Source organism: Zonotrichia albicollis, chromosome 3 (genome assembly GCF_047830755.1).
Source record: "Zonotrichia albicollis isolate bZonAlb1 chromosome 3, bZonAlb1.hap1, whole genome shotgun sequence".
In the NCBI taxonomy this organism is placed as follows: domain Eukaryota; kingdom Metazoa; phylum Chordata; class Aves; order Passeriformes; family Passerellidae; genus Zonotrichia; species Zonotrichia albicollis.
In genome coordinates this window covers 88351912-88376200 of record NC_133821.1, presented here as the reverse complement: position 1 = coordinate 88376200, position 24289 = coordinate 88351912, and the positions used below count along the sequence as shown (strand labels likewise).

Sequence of the window (24289 nt, the reverse complement as noted above, 5' to 3'; positions counted from 1 at the left end):
AATGATTTTCATATGCAATTAATTCCATCAAGAATTATTGCTGTCAGATCAAATAGAAGCATTTTCTCCTCCTAGAGGAATGACTTCAGTTGTTCAGTTTTATTTTGGGTCTCAGTCTTGCCCTGAAATACTTTTAAAATCTCTTCCAATTTATTACTAACATACATAATAATTATGTGCTATTAGGTGTGTCATGAGTCTCTCAAGAGTAATAAAACTTTTTAAAATTGTTTCAGGAGCAATACAAACATTTGAACTTTACTGAAATTACCATTTCCCTGTAGTAATCTCTTTTGCATGAAAATATGTTATTCTAGTGGCTCTATTGGAACCACTCCCTTCCGTTAACCAGAATACTCCTGATGTCTTCTACACCCATGCAAATCACAGTTTTCAGACTGGAAATGTAAACAGAAAGCCATGTGTTCACACAGCTTTTCTTTCTTTATTCTTATTAAAATCTGGTGGTACAGATTCCTTGGGTTTCTGCATCTTATTATCATGTTGGCTGTTTTATTAATCTGTGTATAATTTAGGCCTTTTCATAAAAGAGTCAAAATGGTTATATATAGTGACTAAGCTCCTGTGCTGGTGTTTGTGGTTTTCTATAACATGAGAGCAAAAAATGTGAAGAAAGTTTCCAAATTTATTTTTTAGAGGTTTTTTTGTTTCGTTTGGCTTTTTGGCTTTTTTTTTTTTGGTTGTTGGTTTGGGTTTTTTGGGGGGAATATTAAGTATAAATTGCTGTTAGCCCTTCAAAAATCAAGTGCGTCATGTTTGAAGACCTTAATGACAGGAACATATTTCAGAAAGAAGGTGATTCTGCTATATTTAATCATGTAAGCTCTTTCCCATGAAATTTTGCAACTAAAATAATCTGGAAATATTTATCAGCATTAGAGGATTACTTTTTTTCAAAGACAAAGACTTGATTCTTCAGTAGTCCTAAGACAACAGCAGAATTCAGTACATTATCTAAAAAAACTAAAAAGTGTTTAATGTGGGATTTTGACCTGTAGCCCCTACTGGCATTCCATCTGTTTCTTGAATAAATAATAGAATTCATCAGACAGAGAAGCAATTTTGTCAAAACATACAGGTACCAGATAAATCCTCAAGTTAGTTCTTACACTGTTCTCAGTGTGGGAAATCTGTAGTAACATGAATAACAGTTATTTTTACAAAGTTGGTATAAATGTTCAGTCATGCTAAGTTAATAAATTAAACATTTTTCCATTAGGGGTAAATAGAATTTTGTCATTTAGCCATTGAGGTATGATAAAGTAAAATACAAATATCTCTTTCCTTTTAATTAGCTTTGAATGAGGAGCACACTGGCAATGCTGGACATGTACAGCTTATAGGGAGCAGTTTGACACATAGGTATTACAAAACCATCATCACAAAGAAGCTCTAGTCCTGCTGTTTTACTAGAGTAAATCTTTCTATTTTAGGAAAGCTTTTACTTAAATGGAAATCACTAGGGTAATGCCTCTCTGGAATGGGTTATCTCCATCTTTGCAAGTTCTCAAACCTTTGCTAGAGAAAACAGACTGACTTCACCTAGTGCTAGCAATAAATCCAGCTAGAAGGCTGGTCTGAAAAACCTCCAGGATTTTCTTCTGACTAACATTTCTATTAGTCTTCCTGACTGAACTGCCTGATAAAGACATTCTCACCTGGACAAGGGTGCTTCATATTGACAGAGAACACAATCCAAAGTGATGTATATATTATTCAATGGAACTGAAAATGCTGCTTTCCAGAAATGTCAGTTTGGATCCTTTGAATGACTTCATTTTACCAGTGAAGGTTTACTGGGAAGAACAGTGAAAACCTCCCCTTTCTGAGAGTTTTCTAAAGAAGTTTATATGACAAGGGTAGAAAAAAATAGGACTAATTGAACTTCTCGATATCCAAACTAATCATAGAGCAAGTTGTAAGTTTGGGCAAGCACTTTTTAGAGAAAAAAAATTACTGAGGGATCTGGATTCACAAAGGATTCAGATAAGCAGGAGAGGAGCTGGGGATCTCTAGACAAATTAGGACAGCAATTGCCTTGGCATCTTACTGCTATGAGATAAATACAACAGGGTTTGGTGATATTCTCCAGCCAACAACATAAGTCACCAGGTTTTGTTATTGGAAGTGATACTGATCTTTCACTTATAGATTTTATCACTTATAAGTGAAAGATCAGTATCACTTCCAATAACAAAACAGTTTGATTTAAAAAAAAATAATAACAAAAACAATTATCAAGTTTTTGTTGCAATGTCAGCAGTGGGATTCATGCTGTGAGAAGAAACATCCCTTTTCCTTTATCAACTCAGGAGACTGTTATGTTCCTCACATTCATTAAGGTTTTTTAATCAATGAAATAAATACATTGTTCAGCAATTGTTCAAAAGCAAGAACTTCCAAAAAAAGTTTCAAAAGCAAGGGTTTTGAACAGTATGTGATAAGTATCAGGCAGAAGGGCCATGGGTCAGAGCTCTGATGGCAGCAAAAATGTAAAGAGTGAAGGAAGATGATTCATTTAGTAGGTGACACTGCTGCCTCAGACTGTAATAAAACTCTGACCTAGAACATATTTGATTCGCTACATGGATCAAGATACTATTTCTTAGAGAAAAGCTAGGGTCAAATATTGTTGGATATAAGGTAGTACAAAGAAGAATCTCCTATTAATTTACATCTCTTTGCTGAATCCATGTGTCAGTACAAAGTGAGCTAGTACAGGCAGGATTTAATGCAAAAAATACTATTTAAACCAGTAGGAATGGTGTCAATGTTTAATGAAGATTTAGGATGTCTTGAGGGAAACAGTAAACCTTATACATTTCCAGGATGATTTTCTTTGCCTTAACCAATGAATATTGCATATTCTTTTTAAAAACAATCTACAAATAGCAGAATGAATGCACAGTTTGTTTGGACACATTGAGAGCTTTCTTTACACTGCCAACAATGCTGAAAAACATTTCAGTTAATTACAAAAAATTTCTTTACTTAATGTAATTGCAGAAATTACATATAAAACCAAAATACATATAATATGGAGAGGCAGTTACAGCAATTGTTTATTTTTTAGTTCAGCAGTTATGTGAGTTGAAAATACATACTCAGCAAATCTGCAATTTAAGTCCTAGAAATAAATTTTATTTTTAAATCCTGCAAGAAACATATAGCAAGAATCTATGTGAAACATGCCTCAATACTTTCCCTTTCCCTTTCCCTTTCCCTTTCCCTTTCCCTTTCCCTTTCCCTTTCCCTTTCCCACCAAGAAGGATAACATACCACTTAGAAATGTATTTTAACCAAGATAAGTTCCAAGTTGCTCTGGTCTAAATTACACAAAGAGTGTTTTGAGGAGCTGTTTTTGCCTTGCCCCTTTTCAAGGAGTTAGAAGAGGTAAAAATTCAGCACATTTTCAAAAAAATTGCTCTTATTTCATCCATAATTATTACCCTTGAGCTGTTTCCAATTTTTAAATGCTAAATAATTCTTATTAGCGAACCCAAAAGCCTTTCATGCTTTTCTACTTCCATTTTTTTTTTCTTTTTTTTCTTTTTTACTGTCTTATGCTCCCACCTGCATAATTCAAGGCTCACCTGCAGTGATTTACATGTGTGCCTGTCCCTAGAGAAATTTCTCTATTGCTGTGGCTGTACCCCTTTCTGATGTATTGTCACTTGTGGTTACCCTCCATTTCACCTTGCCTATGGGGCCCTTGACCCAGAATCCATATTTTAACTAAATTACAGCACAGTTTTGAGTTCATTAATATTTTAATTCAAACACCTGTTCTAAATTCATCAGAAAACAACTTTCTCCAAAAGTTACTGGAGTAGTAGTTGCAAACAAAAGAAAAAAAAGAATAAAATGTTCTTTCCTGGTACAGTCAGTTGTATGCTTGTACAGAGTGAGTTGTCACTTTGATCTGTTTTAGATGATCACCTTCAACCCAGTAAACAAAAAAGAAATGTCAATAAGCCTTGCAGACACATTTTAGACAATGGAATAATTCTCTCCCTTCAGCTCCTCACAGTCTTAACTTTTAGCTCACTCATGTATCTTAAAGACATTGGTCATCAAATTGCAGTTAGATTGTATAGAGCTTCCTTTTGTAATTTCTTACTGATTTTACTGTTCAGTCTTGAGTGATAATGTGAAGAATGTAATAGGAATTCACAGTTTGACTTTAGCAGAAAATAAGAATTAGTTGTAGAATTTATATGGTTTCTTGCTTTTAAAAACTACAGAAAGTTTCAAATAAATAGAACTTAAATCAGTTCTCTTACAAAAAGCAAATAATCTGTTTTACATCCTCATAATTACAGATTACTTGCGACATCAATTGAGACACAATTAATGATTTTACAAATGTTTCTCTAAAGTAATTTTTCATTGCAATGTTTGTACAAATACATTTCAAAAAACCTTCTATCCTGTAAACCTTCATTTTCTCTGTGCAGCCAGGTTGAAGCTGTAGAAAGGCTAAGCATGTAGAGCACAAACATGCACAATGTATATATGAAAATATTTATATGATTGGCTGCACAGAAAACACAGGCAGAAGTATGGAGCACTCAGAAAACAGATAGCACAAATGATCATATTCTGCTCCCCTCTCTGACTGGTCCTTCTGTGAGGAAAAAATGTATAAAAATATTAATATGTACATATTAAATACATATTAATATATATATGATAGAAATATGTAAATGCGTTTATCTATATATAGGGATATATAAGGACATATATATTTTTATTTTTTTATATTTTTGCATATGTATATAGATATTTATATAATTTTTTTATGCCAGTTAGGAACCATTTTCTTCACACATTTAGCTGAAATTTTAGAGTAATTCAAAGTTATGTCCCTGTGTGTGTTGTGAAATCAATATTCTGCCATCCATGAAATCACATGCGGCTCAGGGGCACTTCTGGCTGTGCAAGAGGAATCTCTTTTTGAGAAGGCAGGGAACCTGTAAATGATGATGAAATTTATGCACAATGTAAAATTACATACATTTTTCACTGGGGAAAAAAGCAATCATACTGGAAAAATGTACAATATGATCCAAACTAACTTGAAATTGATATAATTTAAATTTAACTGTCTTGTGACTATACTCACCACTGAGTCACAGGAGTCCAAGCAGTTCATATTACATGTAATGGAATAGCAACTATTTCTATTGAGACCAAAACTGCAAATATATAGGTAGTTTTAATCATGTCAAAGTAAGTCTTTAGACCTTAATATTAGAACCATATACTTTTAAAGAAGCAATAGGGCATTTCTTTTCCAAGTCCAGAATACTATTTACTTTTATTTAACATAAGTAAGCTTGAATTGCTTCTATCCCAGAAATAAACACATTGTGTTGTGCAGAGAAAAATAGGATCTTATAATGTCCTCTAACTCACCCAATGAAATATAAATAAATAAATTAATTCAATACAATACATGTTATATACATAACTGCATTATAATGAGATGATTGATTTGAAAATCAGAATGTTCTTGGCTATCTGCAAAACTTTTGAGTATCAGCAATTATTCTCTGTCACAAAGAGAAACAATAAGATAAATGAAAACGTTGTTTTCCTCACTCTCCAGGAAATACAAGAAGGATGTCCAGGGCAAAAAATGGCATTCCCTATCAGTGTCACTGCTGATCACAAATGTCCTGAGGTTGAGAGTTATCCTACAAGCCATTGTAAGTACCACACCTCATGCCTGAGTGGGAAAAGACACAAGTGATGAGCAGGCTACCAGGGGAGAGGAGAATGCTTGCCCATGAGCTTGTGTGGCTGACCATTAGGAAAGTTAAAATACAATTTGTTTCTAGAAAGATTTGAGTCATTTATCATCCTCAGACTCAATCAGCAGTATCTGATCTGGATATTCAAGAGAAAGCTCAAACATCAGGAAGAGAAACACGAAATGTTTCCTGTGATGTTGCTCCGCCTAAATGACCTTCTGCTAGCAAGTACTTCAGTGACACACCAGCTCTGGTGGTGACTGTGCCCTTTGCAAGGGCCTTGGAACAGTTTTGGCACCAAAGTGGAGCATAGCAGACTAAACCAGAATAAAACACAAACACACAAAAAATAAGAAGATACAGTCTCATGGCTGTATAGCTGTGTAGTGGAATTTTTGTGAAGACACATAATATTTTACAGGTGACAATTTTGACACTGCTCTTGATTTCTGACTGTATGACCTGACCCTGCTCCCACTTATATATCTCTCTGGCGTTTTATCAGGAGCTTCTTGTTTGTCCATGAACACCTCCTGCTGCCTTTCTGTTGTTTTTTATGTATTTCAGAATTGTTCATTCTTAAACTTTAAGGAGATCATCCTTTAAAATTAGCCAGCTCTCTTGGGCTCACTTCCAGGAGTTTATCTCACAGACCTCTTCCAAGAGGACACCTGAACAGGTCAATGTTTTTTCTCCTGATAATTAGGGCTGCAATCCTGCTATTTTCATCTTTTCCTTTTCCCAGGTTCCTCAACATCACATCTCATTCTTTAAAGTATTGGACAATATTCAGGTGGGAGGGATCTAAAGTATCAAGTTATTGCTTCTGCCTTATAGGTTAATATTTGAGATACTGTAAGAGACAAAAATTCCTGAATTTTCCCACCAAGATAAGTCTGGACCACTGTTATGGTACTTTTTGGGATGTTTATGGTGATTCCTCATCTCATATTAATAAGAGTAGAACTTGGAGTGTGTATGTGCATAGTCTAGATGCTGCCACAAAAATTTTGGCTGGAATATGGATAAAATTCCTTCCTTATAAGGAAGACCATTTGAGGAGTTCCATTTTTATCAGCTCTTACCAACTTGATTTCTCTCTCTGTCCATTTTCTTAATTTTCTCACAATCCCTTTTACAATCTTCTTTTATACTGGTTATGTTCAATAATTCCCACATGCTTTGATGTAGTAATTTGTGTGTGATATTATAGTTATATGGAACAGAAAATTAAATTATCCTCATAATTTTTTGGCCTTAACTTCTTTGAATATCTACTTTTATTCAAAATCTAAATTTGTATTGTCACCCAGGAATACTCTGTTTTCCCAGAATATAATAAAGTTGACCCAAAGCTCATTAAAATCACTGCAAAGATGCCTACTGCCTTCAGGCCCCTACTGAACAATGAAACATTATAGACCATAAAGCTCCTAAAAATGTGTAAAATAAAGATTTAGGATATAGGGACTGAAATCTTCATTATGTCTCTGCAGAAATACTACTGTTAAGCATATAAAAATTCAACCAGTCTTAAAATATGCTCACTAGTAACTGTTCATAGTTCAATCTAAGAAAAATCATATAAAAATAGTATTTATGTATCTCAAATGTGGCCTGCAGAGTTGAAGTAGTAGACATATATTATTCGTATTTTTAGCAGTCTTTGTATAACATTATGCCTGAAAATCATTCAAAGTCTGATCCAGAAATCCAAGAGGAGTTTTAACACTGATCTATGAGGAAAACACAGGTAACACAAATTGTAAGGTAGAAAAGAATTCAGGTCAGATTGATGTCTTTGCAAAGACTGCTGAAAGGTCTATAAAATCTCTTCTTTTTCTTCCTTCGTTTTAAATAGAATAAAATTCCAGAACCCTTATCTATGGAAATGGAGTAGATAGCCAACCCAAAATGTAAGCTAATTCAAAAAGAACAGAACAAAATATATTAAGCACATTTTATAGTCCGTCTGAAATACTGAAGGTGAACTAGCCCTTTCTCTCATTTTTGTAGCTATAAAATCCTAATACTACACACACATTGTAGAGTATTTCCTTACCATTATTTTCACAGAGTAAGGAAATACGAATGTAACTACCTGTGAGCAAACACATTAAAACATCTGTTTTAATGAGAGTTTTCTCACAGTGAACTGTGAAAAGATTTCTCTTTTAGCAATTACCTCTCAGGGAACTTTGTTGAAATTTCATACTGTAAGCTTCTGGAATACAAGTATTTAAATATTTACTGGAGCCTAGCAATTTTTTAAGATTATGTGGGGTTGACTCTGGTCAGATGGCAGGGGCACACCTAGTGCTGCTCTGTCACTTCCCTCCTCAGCTAGGGAGAGGGGAGAAAATAAATGAGTCTTGTGGGTTGAGATAAGGACAGGGAGAGATCATTCACAGCAGTGACTGTCATGGGCAAAGCAAACTCCACTTGAAGAAAAATGAATTTTATATTTTATCAATTAAGTCAGAATAGGAAAATGTCAAATAAAAAATTAATTTTCTCACCCTGCCCTTACTTCTGGACTCAAGTTCGCTCCTGATTTTTCTGCCTGCTCCCTCACAGTTGTGCATGGGAACAGGGAAGAGGGGCCGTGGTCGGTTCAGGATACATCTCTGCCATTCCTTTTCTGGGGGGGGACACTCTTCCTTTGCTTCAGTGTGGGGTTCCTCCCAAAGAAGAGAGTCGTCCCCACACTGCTCTACCATGAGTCCTTCCTATGGGTACAGTTCTTCCCAAACTGCTCCAGTGTGTGTTCATCCCACAGTGTGCAGTCCCCCAGGAACAGGCCGCTCCACTCTGGGCCCCCCCGGGTTCACAAGTGCTGCCAGAAACCTCCTCCAGTGTGGGCTCCTCTCTCCATAGGCCACAGGAGCCTGCTCCTGCAGGGGCTTCCCACAGGATAACCTCCTTCAGGAAGTCATGTGCTCTGCTGTTGCATCTTCCAGGAGCTGCAGGTGGATCTCTGCTCCCCCATGGACCTCCATTGGCTGCAGGGGCTCAGCTGCCTCACCATGGGCTGCACCAGGGCTGCAGGGGAATCTCTGCTCCATCATCTTTACTTGATAAAAGCATCACAGAAAATATAAAAGAAAAATTAAACAATCACCCTGTTGCCATACCCTAAGACAGACAAAACTGCCAAGTTATTTAATAGCTAGTTTTTAAAAAGCAAAAATGTGATTGAAATATCTTTCTTTGACCCTTGCTTCCCCTTCCATTCATCTTGCATGGCTTTCTGCCTCAGCTTTGACTAGAAACAGCAAAGCACGAGTTTATTATGGAAAAAACCTTTGGAAGTCAGAAGAGGCTGTAGGATAATATTTTGACAGACTCCTGAAAATACAAGTATGAATTTTTTTCCCATTAAACACCAGTCCCTGGCTTCAGAGGTGAATTAACAGTTTCATTTTTGGACTCCTGTCCAGCACTGGACAGTACCAGTTTTGTCTTTTGCTTAGAATTTCCCCCTTCTTGTTATTTACCCTTTTATTCTCATTTTCACCTCACCCTGAGTTTTTAGGAGGATCATTGGCTTTTGTCTACAGGAAGTCTTTGTGAGGGCCTGTGCTAGTGTCCTTTGTTGCAAGCAGCCCTTCTGCAGAGTACTGCATGAGTACTTCTTCACAGCCAGCAGTTGACCAGAAATTATTGGAGAAACCACCAGAATGTAGGTGCTAACGTAAACTACAATGAATTTGTACCAAATACTGTCATCTACTGTTGTTTGGCATCCTCTAACTCTTGAAAATGCATTTTTTACCAACTTCTGTAACTGGTTTATTTTTTCCAGTTTCTGCCCTATATAATGATGATCTGCCCTCAAAACCTAAAGGCTGCGGGCTTCTAAAGTGCACATATTACACTTGTCAGTACAGAGAGCAGAAACTTCTGGCTAAAATTTTGTAACCTACGGTGGTCTAAACAGTATTTTCTCCAACTGTTTTATTAGCCCATAGGATGTTATCAGAAAATTATTCAGAGGCTGGGAGCATTGGAAGTTATTGTGATGTACCAGAGGACATGCTTGGATGGAATAGAACATGCATAAGAGGGGAGAATGGCCAAATAAGTGATGGATGATTTTCACCTTCTACTAATTAGAATAAAGTGGTCATACTTGGAGATGGGAAAATTATCACATCAGTTGTAGAAAGAGTTACTTTTGATGTCTTGAATAAGATTCTCCTATTTTAATTTTTATGTTTGGCTTACTGAAGAGCAAGTAATTATGGAGTTCTGTGTTAAGGGTAACATCCAATATGTTGCAAAGTTTAATTCTACACTACTGAGAACAGAGGGGTTCATTTTTCCAACACTGTCATAATATTGTTTCAAAAGTATTGTGTATATACAAATGTTGTAATTGACACTAATAATCTCCTCAAGAAAACAGAGCAGAGCCTTGGAAGATACCAACTGAGTGGACACCAGGCTGCACCAGTAGTTTTGAGAATGTAAATATTTACAGGAGATGCTGGAGCGAACAAGAAAATAGGTATTCCATAGCCAGATATTTCTCCAAGCCCTAATTTGGCCTGAGTAAAAATCAAATAATAATGGCACTATAGGCTCCTCTTTTAATAAATATTTAATAAAGAATTTAATGGCCTTTATCAACTTTTCTGTAGCAATAAGTCCTTATCTGAGTGCAAGGTCCATAATTATATTTCATTTCAATATATACAGTAACAGATATTTCTAAAAATTTTAATAATTTTGGCATCTCAATGCCATGCTTGTGAGACAAATGTTGGCAGGAGATTTACATATGTATAAAATAAAATTGTATATACACATAATTTAAATTTTTTTTAATTTATATTTTCATGTACTCTGTCTAGGTATTTCTAAAGAGATTAAGTCACAAGCCGACATTGTGGATTCTTCTATTCTTGAAGCTTTTTACTCTGAGAAAGTTTTAAATGCTCATTACATAAAATGATTTTCAGACTCTGAATGAAGAGCTACTAAGTTATCTAAGTTTAATCAAAATGATATGAAACATAAAGGTCAACAATGACGTTATCCTCACAGCATTGTATTGATTTCAGCTTATACAGATAAGCTATAATGTTATTTATTAAAGATTTAATAAACCACTGGCTATCAATGAACTTTTGAAAGACTAGAAGGAGTAAAGAAAAACCTTCTGCTAAGTCAGAAAATACTGAATTTGGGTTTTTACAGAAAAAAGTAAGTAAGAAAACAGAAAAAAAAAAGAAATCCCTTTCCAAATTATGCACTGACAAACCCAATGCTAAATATTTAAATTTTGTGCCCACAATGAATTTCATGCAATGTATTTCATCCTTAGAATTAAATATTAGAAACATATCAGACATTGCTGACTCCTCATATAACTGGAACTGAGGACCATATCTTTCAAATACTTTCTAGCATTTTTCCATGGGTTTAAAAGACAGATACTGGGAATCTTACCTGCATGAATTTACTCTCCTTCTCATAATTGCTCCCAGTGACATTACAAGCACTAACAGTATGATAATTTGTGATGTAAGGTTTGAAACTGTATCATTAAGTTGTATGATTATGCTATGTAATCAAAATTTCCAGGCTTACTACAAGATAAAAACTCTAGCACTTATCCATCTAAAGTTCCATCATGAAACAAAAGGTAGACTCTCACAATTTATTTTCAATTGGATAGATGATTAGGGTCTTTCTCAATTAGATCACAAAATTGTACCAGATTTTTAAGTTTATGGCATAAAATAGTTTTTGAACACTCAGTGTGATTCAGCACTCACAGCAAGACTATCTAGACCTTCCGAATTCAAATCAAAAGAAACATCTATACCTGGATCCATAATACCATTATTAAACTATTTTAGATTTTATTAATGAATCTTAAAGATGCAAGATCTCAAAACTTTTTCTTGCATTTAATTATATAAGATCACATCTAAGAGAATTTGAAGCTTCAAACATTTGGGGTTCTTTTTTATTTTCACGGAAAAGTAATTTAATTTATTCAGTTAAATAGCGTAGTTTCTTACATTTAACAAACATACTATAAAGATTATTATATTTTTATAAGACACGTCTTTAGAGGGTAAAATAGAAGATGCCTGAAAATAAGCTGTTATTAGGTAAGTTCCTCTAGCAGAAGGCAATGTTTTTGCCAATATATGTTTCATGGTTGTTCAGAATGTTGGATTTGCCCTTTCGAGTTTTCTGAATCCTTACCTCAAAAGAATATGTTCAATATTTAAATTCCATTTAATGCAGAAGTAAAAATATGACACTATTAATTTGCTCTATAGGTCATTGTAATAATTATATTTTTGGCAATCTTTTATTTTCAGAGAAATTTCTTTTCATCATGATGACAAAGTTTTGAATAACTTGGTAAGGTCAAGTTTTTGATTTGTGTTTTATTATGTAGGGGTGGATGCAAACTGAAAGCTAACATGGGAAGGTTTAAAATTGTGTATTTTTTTCTTTATTGAGACATAGTTTTGGTAAATCATTACTGAAATCACTATTAAGACACCAGTGAGAACTAATATGTATATATATGTTTGTGTGTACATGCGCATGTTAACTTTTGCTTAAAATTTATGGTAATGGGAAATGTCCTAAATATTCAGTGCCTTCAGGAGAAATCTGATTTGTGAAGTCATTCAGGTTAGAAGAGATCTCGGGGGAAATCTAGAGCAGCCACCAGCTCCAAATGGGGTGAAAACTGAATTCTGACCAGTTGTTCAGAGTTTTGTCCAACTATAATTTGAAGATCTCCAAGGACAAATGCTAAATAATCTGTAAAGAACAACACATCCTCATGCTTGATTGATCACATATGCAAGCCTCCTGAATTTCAATTTATGACCAGTTTCTAGCTTTTTTACTGTACCTCTCAGTAAAGAACTCTCTCCTCTTGGTACTCTACTCTGCAACTTTTAAAAATTGCTGTTAGGTCCCTTCAAGACTTCCGTTTTCCAGAATAAACAGTCCTAGTTCCTTGCCTCTCTCCTCTTATCTGGGCCATTAAAGAGAAAATAGTCTTGCACGTGATCAAGTGCAACTGAGCTTTGCTCAAATTATCCATGACAAGCTCAGAAAAATTTTATGTATCTTCAAAAGGTTTTATAAATTTGTATTCTTCACACCTTCCCCCTAAGGACTCGACCTGCGGTCCAGAGAAGCCAGTGGCACAACACCTATTGATTTCAAGAGTTCTATATCCAACCAAAACAAAAACACTGTTTTCAGGTTTTTGTGTGAGTTCTTGAACTTTGACCAGGAATTTAATATAGGGGTTTTTCAAATCCCAACACAGAATATTTGGGAGAACTTAAAGTGGAAAAGTATCTATAATAGATGCATGAGCAAATTTAAATAAACCACCTTCTCTTCTTTTTTCACAAAAGCAGGTTAGGAAAAAAAATCAAACCAGAAATGTTTTTTAGAGATTTTTTTTTGTCTATTTGGGGGTTTTTATTTCATTTTGGTTTGGTTTGATTTTTTTGCTTGTTTTTGTGGTGTTCGTTTGTTTCCTTCTTGCTTTATAATTAAACATAATATTTACAAGTCTCCTAGCAAATGAGATAATCCTTTTGAGGAAAAAATTCTTCCCTAATCTATCAGAGTAATCAAATGAAAAGTTTTACAACAGAAAATCTTTTGCTGGTACATCTGAACAGGATGATTTTTTTTTTTTTTTAACACAAAGAATTTCAAAATATTTAGTATAGGAAAATTGCAAGACAATACTATGCAAATTCCAATATCAGTGATTGAGAAGCTAATAAGGAGAGGTGCTCTGCTGGACCTCATGTTCATTTACAAGGGAGGACTTATTGGAGAGCAAAAGATTGAAGGCACCACTGACTTCGGTGGCAGTGAGATGGCAGAGTTCAGGATTCTGAGAGGAAAGAGCCAGGCAAAAAGCCAGATCACAATCCTGGACTTCAGGAGAGCAGAATTTTTCCTCTGCAGGAATCTGCCTGAAAGAATCCCATGGGATAAGGCCCTGTCATGGAGAAGGGCCCAAAAGAGTTTGTTGATACTCAACAATCCCCTTTTCCAAGCTCAAAAGGAATTCACTCAAGAGGTACCCATGAGCAAGGAGCTCCCGGCAAAACTTAAACACAAAAAGAAAGCCTAAAAATGTTGAAATCCTCAGCAATATTAAACAAAGTATTGCCAGCAGGTTGAGGAAAGGTATCCTTTCCCTTTCCTCAGTGGTGGTGGGGCAGCATTTTGTGTCTTGAATCAATCCTAAAGAGAGTCCAGTGAAAGCACAGGAACTGAAGCATTTGTCATGTGAGGGAGCATTAAAAGAGCTGGGTATCTTTAATCTGAATGGAAGGCTAAAAAACATTCTTAACAATACAAAAATATTTGAATGGAGAGAGTCAAGAAGTTCAAAACAGACTTTTCTTATGGCCCAGTGGCAAGGCAAGAGGCAACAGACACAAACTGAAACATAGATTATCATCTAAGTATAGAAAACACTTTTTCTGTTAGAATGACTGAACAAAGGCACAGATTGCCCAGATATCTGGTGGAGTCTCCCACCTTGGGGACACTCAAAAGCCACCTGAACACGGTCCTGGGTAAGTGGCTTGAGCAGACAGACTGGATTGACAGAGCTCTGAAAGTCCCATACTCCAGAGGAAACTGGTGTCAACTACTCTCTCATTTTGCATTCCTCTGAATGTGGTTGCTTGATCATGTGCTCACCTATAAATAAGGAAGATTAGATGCAGATATTTTATAATGAATGCATAATTCATTTTCAGTACATCTGTCATATAATCTTAATTAATTTTTTTGCAAGAAAATTCAGGGTTGAGAATAAACAGATTTGGAGCAAACTGCATATATTCTCCTATAGTAATCTCTACAATAGTTGTTTTCTCTTTTAAATGAAATTTTTTTTCCAGAGTCAGCATTTAATTCTTGGAAAGTATTTCAAAGGAAATAATGCATCATATTTTAAAGAAAGTTTTGCAAGCATGACTTCTTTTAATGTTCTCAAACCTCTGTTAGTCTTTCAGTTTCAATGGTACATTTTACCTCATTTATCCACTGACTCTTGCATGACAGGAAAGTGAATGAACCAGTTTTGCTGAAGCTCACACTTTCAATTTCTTTTTCCTAATGCAGTACTTATGATTATGTTGAGAAGGAACTACAGTTAATTCCATTTGCTCTCATTAAGGATTCCAGACTTTGTTCATTTTGTTATGTTTCATAAAATAATCTAAGTGGTACTACAGTTGATATTGGCAAACCCTAGACAGATGATAATATCGAAATATTATAAAATAGTATGGGGGGTTTTTTTGTCTTCTTGTAAGCACAATATTTCATTTTTTTACAGAATACAACATACATATTGGAAATTATGTACTTTCAGAACTAATTGAATATAAAATCATTTCTCAAATTAAGCATTCTTTCATATTGTATTATTTATATATTCACTCCTGAAGCCTATCAGTTTTTATTTCTCCAGGGTGAGAATAGCTAATGACATAACATTTATAAAGCTTGAAAATATTGTGAACATCTAAATGTTACATTGGGCCTCAAGCAGAAATGAAAAAGGTCTTGTGACTTTGTACTATTCAGCATTATACATTGTTCACATAGTTTCATTAACCTTTAATTTGTTTATTAATAGATTAAATATATATATGCAGACCCCATCAAAATACCCCTTTTTATCAATATTTGCCAATAACAGGTAATTTTTCATGTTTCTACTGGGAAATGAATCACAGATTGCAAAGAACGTTATAGAAGATATTTTACATTTTGTGTCCATTGTGACATTTTAAAATTCAAAACAGAAGTTTCCTACTGGCTTAATCTAGTTTAAATGGACTTCTGGAATTCAATTCTCTAGAATTGCCTGTCTCTTTTGCTTTCTTATTGCATAATACCAAGGCTCTGTACTGGGAGCATTCATTATTTTGTTAACTTTCTAAATTAACTTTGACACAGTTCAAGCTTCTCTTCTACTATCAATGCTTAAATTTACATCATTTCAGACATTTCTCACTGCATTGTACTTCTTAAACCTAACATAGGCTAAATGGTTCTTTGTTACTCAAATTGGCATCATTTAGGGCTGATATGAAATAAACAGGTTGACTATCAAGAGTTTGAAAGACCATTTGTAACTTACATAGATGATTCCTCGTTGTTTGGATTAATGTATTGGATTTGTCTGCATTTGATTTACTTCTAAAATTGAGTTTAGTATATTAATTTGATAAAACCACTATTACAAACAGTCTGTGATAGCTTCTCAAATTTACTTTTTCCTTTGCTTGAAGCTTGCAGTGTTCCCTTGGCATGTAAAAAAGGTAAGTAATGGCATTGACAGAGTCATTTGACAATGACTGGAGAGTTTGTGACAGCTGTCGGAACTCCCCTAGTTGAGATGGTTGTGCTGCACATCTGCTGCACCCAATTCTTCAGCTGTAGAATATTTACATGTACAGTGGAGTCTTGTCAGATTAATTCCTTTTACACTAGGAAGTGTCAATTCCACGACTCAAAGAAAGGATTAATCCTCATTAGATTTTCTCTCACAAAAGAGATGTCTTTTTTAAAAGACTTAATCTCATTATTAATTTATGGGGTCCTTTCCAAAACCCCTCACCCCAGGAGAAGACCTTCATATCCAAATAAAATTTATCCTTCCCCTTTCAACCACCCACATTTCTGCTTTGTGATGAGCTGATATTATAACTGAAGTTAACAAATGCGCTGAAAAAATATGGAAGCATTAAAGGACTAAGGAAATAGATATCATCAACTTCATATTTCTCAAAAGAAAAGACAACATGACGTGCCAGATAGACACACAGCTGAGAAAAATTAGGCCTCTCAGCATACCTGTGAAACTCCATTGCAATACATACTACTTACCACTGTTATGGTAACATTTCAGATGAGTCCTGGAAGGTGAAGGTAGGGAAGGAAATGTGAATCCTAATGTTCTTTTCCCCAAAGTAGCAAATCAAGTGTGAAATGGTATTTTCCACACTGGTGATCTAAAGTATAATTTACAGGGAAAATAGACTGTATGTGCCTCAGCCCCATATGCTTTCACAACTATATATCAAATTGCTCTCATAACATCTTTGCTAATTAAGGAGTTATAGAATTATCTGTGTTTATTGATTTTTGATAAGATTCAGTATGACAGATTAGTGTCTGTTCTGGAATATGCTGGTGACTCAAAATACAACCCACCATATTTAGGAAGATGTGTACTGGCCATAGAAAGAGCAATATGAATAAAACATATAACAACACATAATGCATTTTGTGCTCCATTTCAACAAAATATAAAGTAGGTATTGAATCAAAAAGTTTAGGAGATACTGAGAAGTGTGCAAAATTAGTTAAATTATATATTAATAACAAAAGATGTATGGAACAATGAAGAAGATATTGAAAACTATGAAATGTAAGAAACCTAAATTCAGTTTAAATCTAAATGGTCAAGATCTGTGCCAAAATGCCCAAGTGACAGACCTCATGATTGATTCCTATGAATCTAATCTAAGAGGAGTCTAATAACATAGAGAATAGAAATGAAAGAAGTAATAAATGGAAAGATGTTTAGCTAAAAAATGCTTTTGACAGATAGATTCAAAGGGACTTCATCCCTTTGTGACTAATGAAATATTATATGGCAAAGAAACTGTAAGGAAAAGATATGAAACACTGCTGCCATAAAAGAAGTGCTTTGTCATGTGCTAGGTGACTATTAACACATTTATGTGAATGATTGCATTTACGTATTTTAATTTTCATAAACAAAACAAGGAAGTAGAGAGATGAACAACAGAGATATCAGAAATTTTGCAGAACAGAGTACCATACAAGAGACAGCAGATGAATTTGCACTTGTCAGGATAATAAAGCATGTCACTGCCTCCCTGCAGTGAACTGACCCTGTCTGGAACCTCAATGCCCATCTAGTTTCTCTCTTGCCCTTTCTCTCCTGGATAAGGGGCAGAAGATGATCAGAGGGCTGGATCACTTTCCCTGTGAAAACATGCTGAGACAGTTGGTGTCTTAACTCTCTGGAGAAGAGGAAGCTGCAGACAGAACTCCTATTGATCTTCCAGTACCTAAAGGAGGCCACAAGAGAGCTGGAGAGGGACTTTTTACAGGGGCAAATAATGATAGCAAGAGGGTTAAGGGTTTTAAACCAAAAGAGGGTAGACTTAGATTAGCTATTAGGAAGACATTCCTTAACTGTGAGGAAGATGAGGCATGGAATAGGTTGCCCAGATAAGTTGTGAATGCCCCATCTCTAGCAGTGTTCAAGATGGGACTTTGAGCAGCCTGGTTTAATGGGAAGCATCCCTGGCCATGGCAGAGGGCTTGAAAACAGATTATTTTAAAGTCTCTTCAAACCAGAACTGTTCTATGATTCTATTATTTCATGATTTTTTAATTTTATTTCCTGTATGTTATCAAGGATGTCTTAGCCATAAATTCCAAACATAGCACCATCTAAAGTCCTATGAAGGAAATTAACCCTTTCCCAGACAGATCTAGAATAATCTCCATCCCTTATTCTTCATCAGTAACCTCATGTTGAGCAACACAAACTGAGGCGATTGGTATTCTGGGGTAGAAACCAGAGAGCACTAGGGTATCCTCTTGTTGAACTCAATGACTGAATTCACATTGCTTTATTTTGGTGGGATTTTTTTCCTTCCTCTTCCCTCAGTTTTTGGAATTATATTCTTTTCAACCCAGGTGTTTCCTCTTTGTTTTTTTCTTTTTCACTCCCCCATCTCTGGAAGGGTGTGAAGTGAACAAAGAGCTGTGTGGTGCTCATCTTCAGTGCTGTCTGCCCACTACACCCCTTTATTCAGAGGCCTTATTTCAGAGAGAGCTGAAACTTAGCTGTAAGATTGGATGAACAGCTGAGTGACAGAGGTGAAATTATTTACTTTTCATCCTAGATAGCAATTTTATTGGTATGATCCATGTTTTTGTTATTCAAATATGAGTTACTGATATGCTTTACTATTTTAGAAGAAGCAGCAAGTTCATGATGTAGTTAGCATCTTCCTTATCAAGCAAAACATCTCACCATGAATATATTATTCTGATAGTTCATCAGACTAGGAACTTTATCACCTTTTAGCCTCGTGTAACATTTCATGTACAGTTCTGCAGAAGCCTATGGAGAACTGTTTTTTTTTTAGAAATAATTTTTTAACCTATTGCTAAATTACTCAGTCTTTGTCATGAGTACATAATCTTGACCCTTTGTCCTTTATAAAGAAACAACCATAAGGCTTTTGACATGAGGGAATGTTGATAAAAAGGAGATCCCTTTTTGTTAACAAACAAAGCAGTTTTTTAAATTTCATTGTACACTGAAATTCAAAACTCTAAAAACTCTAAATATTTTCAGCTTAGATCATACTACCTGAACCTTGGGGTTGAGGAGATTTGTCTTTATATGGATGTTCCATTGAGAAAAGAGAAATAAGAGCTCTAACCCTCGTGTTCACTCCATGTCACAGCATGTGTATTTTCTTAATGCACAGATGAAAGACAGAGGCTACTATTGGTTATTATGATTAATACAAAAAAATAAATAAGATAATAAATAATGTTACTACAGCAACTTTATTTTACATTCCTAGCTTCATCTCCTTATTTCATTCCACACAGTGACAACCCTTGAAGCCACAAGTCTTAACTATCGGAAGCTATCTCTGAAATATCCAATTTGCACAGAACCAGACCAGGGAAAATATATCAGTGAAACAGTTGGGAGGTAGATAGAAATCATGACATGAAAATTAGCCTCCTAGTCTAGCTGGTCTTGGTGGGTTATTAGTGACGTGTTGGAAAGAACCACAGTTAAGACAGTGACTTGTTTATAGCTCCTAAGTTCTGCTGTATTCCCAAGATATGAGGTAAAAAAACAGTGATATTTCTGCCAAGGGCATATTACAACCATAGGCCCAGTGACTGCAGCTGCTCTTATGCCACAGAGTGGTGCCCAATGCACTTTTGGTGGAATATGTCAATTTTTGATGGGAATAAGAGTCAAAATTCAATTTACAATTCAGCAGTGCTGAGGGGGTTAAAATAAGAGAAATTTTAAACCCCCACCTTTGAGATGTTATGGCTAATTTAACAAAAATTTAAGGGTCCACACAACAGATATTTAGTTGTTTTTCCCATTAAAATTCAAGAAATAGGAAATGTAGTTACCAAATTTGGTAACTATACACACATTACCACATTACCAAATGTGTCTGAGCACTCAGTTTCCTCCTCATATGCAATTAAAACATTACAGTATTTCAGGACAGCACATTAAGAAAAAAATAAAGCACTCAGAAATTGCTTTAAAGTGTATATTATTTATTTTTTGTCATTTATAAAATATAATGTCTTGTCTTAATTGAAAAATATTTAAATTTGGAAAATGCTTTCTAAGAAAAACATCCATATCATATGTACTTGTTTTAAGCTTTTTATTTTACATAGAGGAAACATAACATGCATTAAAATATGCATAGCATTCAACTTCATTTTCTCCCTCTTTCAATGTATTGATTTCATTTTAAAGCGTGTGTGATTTAATTTCATGATTCTGTTTTGGTCTCCTCACTTCAAAAAAGAAGGTTTGAGTGTGTCCAGAGAAAGGCAGCAGAGGCAATGAAGGACCACAAGCCTTGTGAGGAGCAGCTGAGAAACTTTGTGTTTGTTTAACCTGGAGAAAATGATGCTCAATGGTGTGCACATGTCTCTTCTTTTATTCCTTGTTCTAGACACTGCCTTAAAAATTATTTCCATAGCTGTCATTCTAAGGAACTAAATTTAAAATTAAAAGCCAAAATGCTGTATCATTAAAGGATAAAGAAAACATTCTAGATGAGCAAACCTTAAAATTGTCTAAGTTTTTATGACAGTTTGTTTGGAAACATGAATTATTACTAAATTGGTCCCTGCTTTTTAGACACAGTGAGAAAGAAAGAAAAAGCAACAAAAATTTAAAATTTAAAAGGAATATTGGATTTCTTTTTAAATTTCATTTTTGAAAGTTACAACATTGTCTTCAACCCATAAGGATACATCCACTGATTCATCAATCTAAAGTGTACTGAATCAAGACAAAAAATGAAATTACTTAAACCATGGTCAACATAATTTTGAAATTCAATTTCTCTCAGCTAGTTAGTGTTTTGATGATACAAGAACTGGAGGATGTCATTGATGAAAAATGACTACACAAATGGGGCAGATCATATATGGAATTTTGAGGAGATTTCATGCACTGTGTTCGTTAAGAACAGTATTTTTAAGCATCCAGTGGTTCTGATTTCCTGATTTTCTATCTGCCTCTGAATACTGTTAACTACTATGTATTGAAGGACACTCTCTGTTCCATTTTGGACTATATTTCAATCATGCAAAAGGAAAACTATCTCAGTTGAGAGCTCAGACCTTCATCACCGCACAATCTGTTGAGATTTCCTAAGCTGTAAATCTCTTGTATCTGGAAATAGAGGAATTCTATCAGACTTTCAAGAGAAAGTTGCTCACTTGAGATCACCTTCACCAGTGGTACAAACTAGAAGTTTGACTTTGCTGTAACAGATTCACCTAGAAGGCAGCATCTTTGCTATGCTGTGTTGTGAGAATGCCTCCAGGCCATTTCAGAAAATGAAGCAGGGATGACATGTGGGTATAATGATTCATGGTTTCTGTCAACTTTCATTGTGGTGTCTGAGCAGATTGCCTCTTCCAGCTGGGCAAACAGTGACCTCTTGAGCCACTGAAGTTAATTCTGACAAGAAATGTGCATCAGAGGCTTGAAATGTCATGCTTCATAGTCCAATATATTAATATAAAATGAAACAGACGGTGATTTAGAGTCGTATAACACATGGTGTAAAGCACCAGTTCAAGGATGAGCAGGTCATCCATTTATACACTGGCCTGGACAAAATTTTATTTGCATGAGATGCGGGTTTTCACTGCTTTTAAAAATGAGATAAGAACACATATTTTTTGATTGCAATGTAATCTGTTAAAAAAATCTCACCAAACAAAAAAATCTCACTCACTTCAGACTTATATACATGACAGAAATTGTGGGAAATAAACTAATCTGTCACAAAATAAGCCAAATTGCAATAAGTGACCATTTTCTATATTTCCATTCTGGGTGCATGGCTTAGGAATAAGCGTACAAAAGCTCTGATCTGGTGTCTAACTCTGTCAAAAATTACTTCTGGAGAATCAAAGTTTATGAACTTTGATATCATTCTTCAAAGTCTTTTGATGTTCTTTGTCAAAAAGACCTTCCATCCTTGGAAGTGTCTTTTGGGTGATTGGGAAATTCACAACATTACCCTGTGCATCACTATTCAAGCCACAAACTCAAGGTTTCCTTAGCAGAGCAATTGTGTGCTTTGTGGTGTGAGTAGCTGCCTCACATACATAATTATTGCAGCTCTCACATGCTGTCTGTAAGTTCTGACCATGTTGAAATCCATAGAAATTCTGCCACATCTTCACACTTCTGCCTTAGGCTAAATACAATGAAAATCATTTAGGGTTGTTGCTGTCAGGAGTCCAGTCCTAATCATCTTTAATTACAGATAATCTGTTAAAACTCACTTTGGCAAAGTCATGAGCAACTTCCTTAGCTATTCCTTCCTTCTGAAAAGAGCAGGATGTCTCTATTTTACTGTTTGGTGCCATTTCAGGCATTTATTCTTTGACTGTTCAAATGTTTTTCAAATATTACAGACTTCATGCTTTTTCTGCAGGGGACTCAAAAAATCTATTTAAACTCTTCTGGGTAAGAATGAATTTCTGCTGCTATAAGAATAACTACTGGCAAAAATGCCCCCAGAATATCACCAAAAACATCAAACAAAAAAACCCAAAAAAAACCAGACCAAACCAAAACAAAAAACCAACCAAACAAAAGAAAATCCAAAAAGCAACAAGATAAAAAGTTATGAATGCCGTGTACAGACCTCTGCTCTTTTAGTACCCTGCATTTCATGATACTTGTCTATTCATTAATTAATAAGTACTTCTAAAGACAACAGCCTTTGCTGATATCCTTCTGCTGTGAATATCTTGGGTCTGTAGAAAGATTGAGGTGTTTTGTGATGTTGCAACATTTCCTTCAAAGGAAGAGATACCACAAATCTAAAAGCGATCACTAAAAATATGCCACTTCGGATCAGAGCAATAGCGGCCTTCCTAGTCCATAAAGTCCAAGTATATCTTTTTCCTTCTCAGCAACTGATGGGCAAAACTTTTTCCCAAATGACAAATAAAATTTACAGGATGTCACATAGGACATGGACCAGACAAATAACAGATGTTTGTTTTCAAGAGCTGTGTTAGATTGCAATACAAACCCACACCACTTGAGAGATCTATTACGTACTTCTTCCATGCTTGGAAACTGAAAACAATACTATCATCTGCAGAGTCAGAAGCAGTTTGTTAGTAGAGAAGCTACCAAATGATAGAAAAGATGTTAAGAGAATGGAAGAAAACTTGATTCATTTTTTGTTCATTTTCATGTCAGATCATTTTACAAAATTTACATTTTATAAGACCTGCTTTTGGGTGTGTTTCTCTAATATCCGCCTTGTTATTTTTCTATCAGTATTTAAAAAATTTATATAGCCCCCCTAAAGTTATGAGTACTTTTCCAAGTTCCTATTCTCATTATCAGATATGTAAAAATTGAATCTACTAATCTTCTTAAGGTTTTCAGCAAAAAGTGATTCCAAGATCCTGAACTACCACATTCATGGAGTAGCAATTTGCAATTTACAGAAATCTGTATTCTATAAACAGGAACAAAAATAAACAAGTGAAAAGATGTTTCATTTTTCTAATGGGTCCTCCAGTGACTGAATTCAGAATGTCACCAAAACTTTGGTGTTGGTGACATGTTGGCTGGTTTTGGTGTTGATGAGTATAAGACATGACAGCTGAACATAAAACACTAACAGTTTAAAGTTCTGCCTTCAATTTTTCTTAGAAAATTATATATGAAACAATTTTATGCATTTTTCCCCTTCTCCAAAGTGTAGATATCTTTACGGGCTAAGCATGGTTTATTATTAAGCCATTAACAATGGTACCTTTTTTTTAAATAAGTATTTTGAATATGTAAGGCAATATTTATATATTGTTCACCTATAATTGGTGTCCACATGGACATTGAGATGTTGGCCACAACTGCATGAGTAAAACCATCTAGCCAAATACTCATCCACTCAGTGGTTCATTCATCAAATCCGCGTCTCTTCAGTTTAAATATGAGGTTGTCATCTGGGACAGTGCCAAGAGCTCTGCACAAGTCCAGGTAGAAAATATCAGTTGCTCTTCCTTAATCCACCAACACTCCAACTCTTTGGAGAAGATTGCCAAGTCGGTCTTTCCCTTCATCACATTGAATATTGGTCCAGATGCATCTTAAGATTTAT

At 35.0% G+C, this 24289-nt stretch overlaps 1 long non-coding RNA gene across 1 annotated transcript; it reads right to left on the bottom strand.

Annotated features, from left to right (window-relative positions):
- Positions 1-679: 679 nt before the first annotated feature.
- LOC141728592 (uncharacterized) lies at positions 680-24289 on the bottom strand. Its single transcript, XR_012579699.1, has 2 exons — positions 24000-24289; positions 680-8845 (listed from the first exon to the last, which is right to left on the bottom strand). It is a non-coding gene; the product is annotated as an uncharacterized LOC141728592 (long non-coding RNA).